Source organism: Panthera pardus, unplaced genomic scaffold (assembly GCF_024362965.1).
Source record: "Panthera pardus isolate Hobbes unplaced genomic scaffold, ASM2436296v1 HiC_scaffold_8, whole genome shotgun sequence".
NCBI classification, from domain to species: Eukaryota; Metazoa; Chordata; class Mammalia; order Carnivora; family Felidae; genus Panthera; species Panthera pardus.
Window position 1 is genome coordinate 117,738,196 of NW_026527013.1, and position 6,000 is coordinate 117,744,195.

Below are 6,000 nucleotides of genomic sequence, written 5' to 3' on the forward strand. Positions count from 1 at the left end.
CTCTCTGACCCTCCCCCGTTCATGCTCTGTCTCTCCCTATCTCAAAAATAAATAAATGCTAAAAAAAATAAATTAATTAAAAAAAGAAATATTTGACTCTGTGGACAGGTGAGCCTTTTCTCCAAATGTCTGCGGCTCTTGTCATATAACCCTACATAAAGCTGAAGCCCAGACAGAGTTTTAAAGTTTTACTAAAGTCTCCTAAAACAAACACCAAAGGAATCTCATTTTAGCCCCCTACACTTTCTCTGTCTCTCTCTGTCTCTCCACACACACACACACACACACACACACGCACCCCTCACATTCCTAGTCAGTTTCTTTCAAACTTCTGGCAACTTGGGCGTCTGTCGAGACTTCCAAATCCCAGCCCACACCGGCTCTCGTCTTTCTCCCCTTCTTTTCGAACCTGCCCTATCCATTCCTTGCTCTTGTGTAAATCGGTGAAGACAATCTCCGATCCTCCCGGTTCCTACCCACACTACCACTGACTCCAGCCTGCGCAGCCAGCCCTGGGGGGAGGGGGGCTGGGGTGTGTGTGTGTGGATGTGGGTGTGCCGGGGGGGGGGGGGGGGCAGAGGGCGGGAGCAGGCTGGCTATACTCGCCAGGTAATTCCCCCTCCCCCCCCCCTTCCCCCATCGCAGAAGTGAGCAGAGGAAACCCACAGTCTCACACTGCCAGGACAGCTTTCCTGAGACTCCCAATTTTTTTAGGTTCAATAACAACAAAGGGTAGTTCGCACCCCATTTCTATGTTCCTCTCTGTAGGTCTATCAACCAGTTTCATCCTCTGACCTTCAGGGGAATTCACCTAAAGCCACAAGTGTGAAAATCAACCTTATTTCTAAGGACCATTGGGGAAAGAGCCTGTGTCCTTTGGTAAGGGGTAACAACTCCTTTTAGAAAATTAATTTTAGGGGCACTTGAGTGGCTCAGTCAAATTTAGCATCCCACTCTTGGTTTCCGCCCCGGTCATGATCTCACGGTTCATAAGTTCAAGCCCCGCGTCGGGCTTTGCGCTGACAGTGTGAAGCCTGCTTGGGATTCTCTCTCTCTCACCCTCTCTGCCTCTCCCCTGCTCATTCTCTCTCTCTCAAAATAAATAAAAAACATTAAAATTTATTTTAAAAGAAAATTATTTTCAATCCGTGTGCCTCATGCTACACGTGAAGCCCAGTCTATGGCCAAATCCCTCGGGCTCCAGGGAAATGTGTAAGAAGCCTGGCGGGAGTTGGGGGGGGGGGGTGCGGCACTGGAGCGTGTATGTCCTTGAAGTACAGAAATTCAGAAATCCTGCAAGTGGTGTTGGACTGTGCCAGATCTGGGGAGGGGAAGGCCAAACAGGTCCACGGGTTGGATGCAACCTACGGGATGGTTTCGAATACAACCATATTTTATGCAAAAAAAAAAAAAAAATTAAACTTTTTCTTCACTTTTCATTCTCTCGTTGAAATGTTCTCAACATCACTCTTTCATCCTAAGTTTTGCTGTAAGAATCTATGGTTCTTTTCTGAATCAAATTTGCCCATAACTGTGGTAAACTGTAGACCGGCAAACTCAAACATGACATTCTTGTAAGGGTTTTGACAGTGAGCTGTGTCGTGGGCGAATTAAGGTCGTCTCAGTGCAATCTAGGTATCTGGGGGGCTTGTGGAGCCTGACCTGCAGAGGAGCAGAAAATGTACCCGTAGTAAACATGTATTGAGCTGTAGCACCCTTCTGACCGCGAAGAGAACCAGAAAGCAGTAAGGGGATGGTGAAGGCAGGCGAATTATCCTGTCTGTTAGAGGAAAGCAGGCTGCTTCGAAATAGAACGTAAGTAAATAAGGAGCTGGAGTTGGGTAGAGAACACTAATTATAAGAAAGAGAGCCCAAAGTGCAATGGCTCCAATGAGTCAGAAATCAATTTCTCTTCCAGCCACTGTCCAACACAGACCAGCAAGCCCGGCTCCAGGAAATCATTCAGGGACCCAGGCTGGTGGAGTAGCTCTGTCACCCTCCACACTTGCTTTCCAAGGTTGCCCCTTTCCTTCCTGTTTCTAGCCAGTCCGATGGAAAGGCTAGAACAACTGGGGCGAGTGCGTGTTAATTAATTAATTATGTTTTATTTTAATTTATTTGGATTCATCTGCCAATAGGAATTTTCAAACACACCCACAGGTAAGGATAATGTAGTATAATACACCCCCCCACCCCCCACCCCGTACCGCGGCCGTGCCCGTCACTCTGTGATTAAGAAGCTATCTGAAAGTGGCAGCCGTCACCACACCCGTCGCTTGGCAAGAACTCAGTGACCCGGCCACATCTAGCTGTAAGCAAAGCCGGGGCAGTCTCCAGTAGACGGCTGTGTGCCCAGGAGAGTGGAGGAAAGTGCCCCACTTGAGGCCACAGGATTTGAGGGGCGTCCTTGAGAAAGGCCACAGAGATCGAAGTTAAGTTACTCAAGGAAAGACTAAGGACATTTCTGCACTGCGGTGAAATCCAAATGATGACAACCGTGTACTGCTGATACCTTGCGAAAGGCCGAGTGTGAGTCTTACGCCCTTGAGTTTTTAGCAAGTGCAACATTTGCTGAACGAAAACAGAACGGCAAAACGAAGCGGCTTAGAGAGGCACCACCGAATCTTGCTTTTTTCTCACCTGCGTAAAATTAGCTGAGATAATGATTTTAGAGGAGAGTCAATATATATGTAAATTATGAAGGTGGTTTATTTGCTTCTGCTGTTGGAGTCTTGCCTCTTCGGCGTTAAAAGGTGTGTGTGTGTTTGAGACTTTACGTACCCTCGTGTAATAAAAAGAGAACAAGACAGCACAGAATTTCAAAGGAGCACAAGAAGAACTAGTTGAAACTAGCGTCATGAATCAATTCGTGTCAAGAAACATTTACTGAACTTGTACTATATTCAAGGATTGTCCTGGGTCTTGGGGATACCATGGTAACAAACAAATAGCCCTTGTTCTCAGGGGCTCTCAATCGGAGGGCAGATACACATGGAAGCATCTGACCGTAATACGGGATAGAATGAACTAGGTGCCACAGTCGAGGGTAGCAGGCAAACATTGCGTTACGTGCCTACTGCGCATTGTCTTCCTGCAAGCATCTTGATTTTCCTCGGGGGGCATCTCTTTGCTCTCGGTTCACAGTGGAGCTGATTCAACCTCCCTACCTAGAGGGGGCGGCCACCAGCCTGGCCAATCAGAGCAACGGTATTTCCCTGGCCCAAGTGATTGGCTCAGGGGTGGGCACATGACTCTACCAGGACCAGTGACTTTCGTGCAATTATGGAGGAAAGAAACTCTCTTTCGCCTTCTGGAGTGGCTGGGTGAGGGTGTAAGCCCGGAACTCTGGGATGCCGTCTTGCCACCGTAAGGGGAGCCTGTCTGAGAATGAGGAGAGTGATGCCACGCGAAACAGAACAGAGCTGGGAGACAAGAGAGTGGGCCCTGATGACGTCATGTAAATATCTTAAGTACTTCCCAGCTCACGCACGGCAGGAAGCACACCATTCGCTGATTTATTCATTCATTAACGCACTTGCTCACTTTCCTGATATTGTTGCATTTAATCCCTGTAGCATTAATATGAGCAGGTACCATTATCCCCATTGAATAGATGAACCTGCTGCTCATTGATGGAGGAGATGGAATTGAACACAGGTCTGTTTATAAACCCTTAATCATTTCCCTCTGTGATTTCCCCAGACACAGCTCTTAAGAAGAAAATAGGTCTTATTGACCAATGAATTCCCTTAACACCCAGAATAGTGCATTTGCTTCAGAGGTCCTCCTGATACATTTATTGACTCAGGAGGTGCAGGAGGAAGAGGAGGAGAGGGTGAATGACTTCGGGGTGTGGGTACAGGAAGAGACGGTGTGTTTAAGAGTGCCAGCGTGGGGTTGGAATCAGGAGAGAGGTCAGATGTGGAAATTCAGAAATCGTCTGAGAGGAGAATCGCAGAGGTCACCTCTGCACAGATGTCTGGCCAGTGAGGCCTGCCTTGACCCCCCAAGTTGCAATCTCGTCTCAACTCCCTGACCCGGCCGCTCCCCTATCCTTCTCTGCTTTCTATTCTCCACAGCGCTCACCACCTGTATCTCTTTTCCTTATCTATTTGTTTTTATCCGTTTTCTCTGCACCCACCCAACAGTATAAACTTTATTTGTGCAGGGAGATCGCTGGTGTGCGCTGTGCTATCCCATGGGACTAGACTAGGGTGTGGTACGTTGGAGATGCATAAGAAATACTTGTTGAATGAATAAACAAAAGAACAGAAGTGGATGAGATTGCTCACTGCTGGCGGAAATTGAGAGGAGGGGACAGAAGTCCAAGGAAGAGGAAATCTTGGAAGAGACCGAGAAAGTCTGTGAGGCAGAAGGCCAATCAATGAGCGATTCCCGAGCATAATGAAAGCAGAGGGTTTCAAGAAGGCAGGACTGAGCAGCAGGGCCAAATGTTGCTGGGAGGTGAAAAAGGGCCACTTCCATTACAGTTGGAGTGAATTCTCTTTGTAATGTTGCTCAGCAGCTACCTGTGGTAGCACCCGGGGCTCAGTTGATCGTGAGAAGAGGAGTTCCAGTCCCGTCATTTATTAGTGATGTGAATCTCTGAACATCAGAGCCTTGCTTTCTTTACCTGTAAAGTGAGTACAATACCGATCCTATCTCCAAGCATGATTGTGAAGGTGAGCAGAATTACTCCATGTGAAATGCATATATATGGGTGAATTATTGATATTATTACTGATTTGCAGTGAGTAGACTAAATATATAAAAAGAAAGTCATGAGAATTTCTATAACCATTATTTTTTTAAATTTATTTTTGAGAGAGAGAGAGAGCGAGCGAGCAGGGGAGGGGCAGAGAGGGAGACACAGAATCCAAAGCAGGCTCCACAGAGCTGCCAGCACAGAGCCTGACACAGGGCTAGAACTCCTGACTGAACTGTGAGATCATGACCTGAGCCGAAGTCAGACACTTACCCGACTGAGCCATCCGGGTGCCCCATTTCTATAACCATCATTATTTGGGACTAATCGGTTTCAAGACAAAGCAAAATGCATGGTGAGTCCCGCTGTCATTTTTCAACCATCATGCATATTCATTTGAAAGGTAGTACATTGCATTTATGAATTTGAATTTGGGGCATTCTCTTCGTCATGCCTGTTTCCGGTTTTCCATGCTCCTTCTTGCTCAGGCTGCTTATGCAAATACACAACCCCAAGCCAAGAGGCAACATTTCAGTTCTCTGTCAATTGGGCTGGAGAGCTGCACGCTACCATTCTCTTCCCCTGCCCCCTCCCAGGGCGTATTGTTTCCCACCCTCTGTGGCTGGGAGGTTGAATATCTCATGTCTTTCCAGAAAATCACTGATTATATTTATGCATTAGCTTTTGACATGGTAGGCTTTGAGTTAGATTTAGTCCCGGTGGCTGAAGGTTCAACGTTTTCTCAATATTTTCCTCCAAAACCACAACCATAGTTGGCAGCAAAGAAGATGAGGGATGAATAGGCTTCCATGTTGCTTGGTTATAGATAGGGAGATGCTGGCCGAAATTTGCAAGCATTTGCATATATACAATTGTCTGTCTGATGTTTGCTTCCATGCTTGCTCTCCTCCTCTGCCCCCTGTTCTCTTTGTGCAGTGAATTACTAATACAAATACAGATAATGCAATTTCTGATCCCAGCCTGCACAACAGACGCACATTTTGGAAGGTATCTGGGGAAAATGGATAGGCTCTCCTGATCTTGTTGCTTTATCCAGACAAGGAAACGAAGAGGAGAAAGTAATTACAGGGACTTGTCTTTGAAGGCAGAGTGAGTGGCGCTGACAGGGTTTCTTTTCAGAGCATCTTGTAGAGATGCTATTTTCTTGTTAATACCAGTAGGTATTTCCCTGGAAATAGAGTTTACTTATTAAAATGTGTGTTCCGCAGATGGGACGCTGTCCACAGGAAGCTGAACAAGTTCTGTCCTCGAGGCTTCAGAACAGAGTGGGTCTA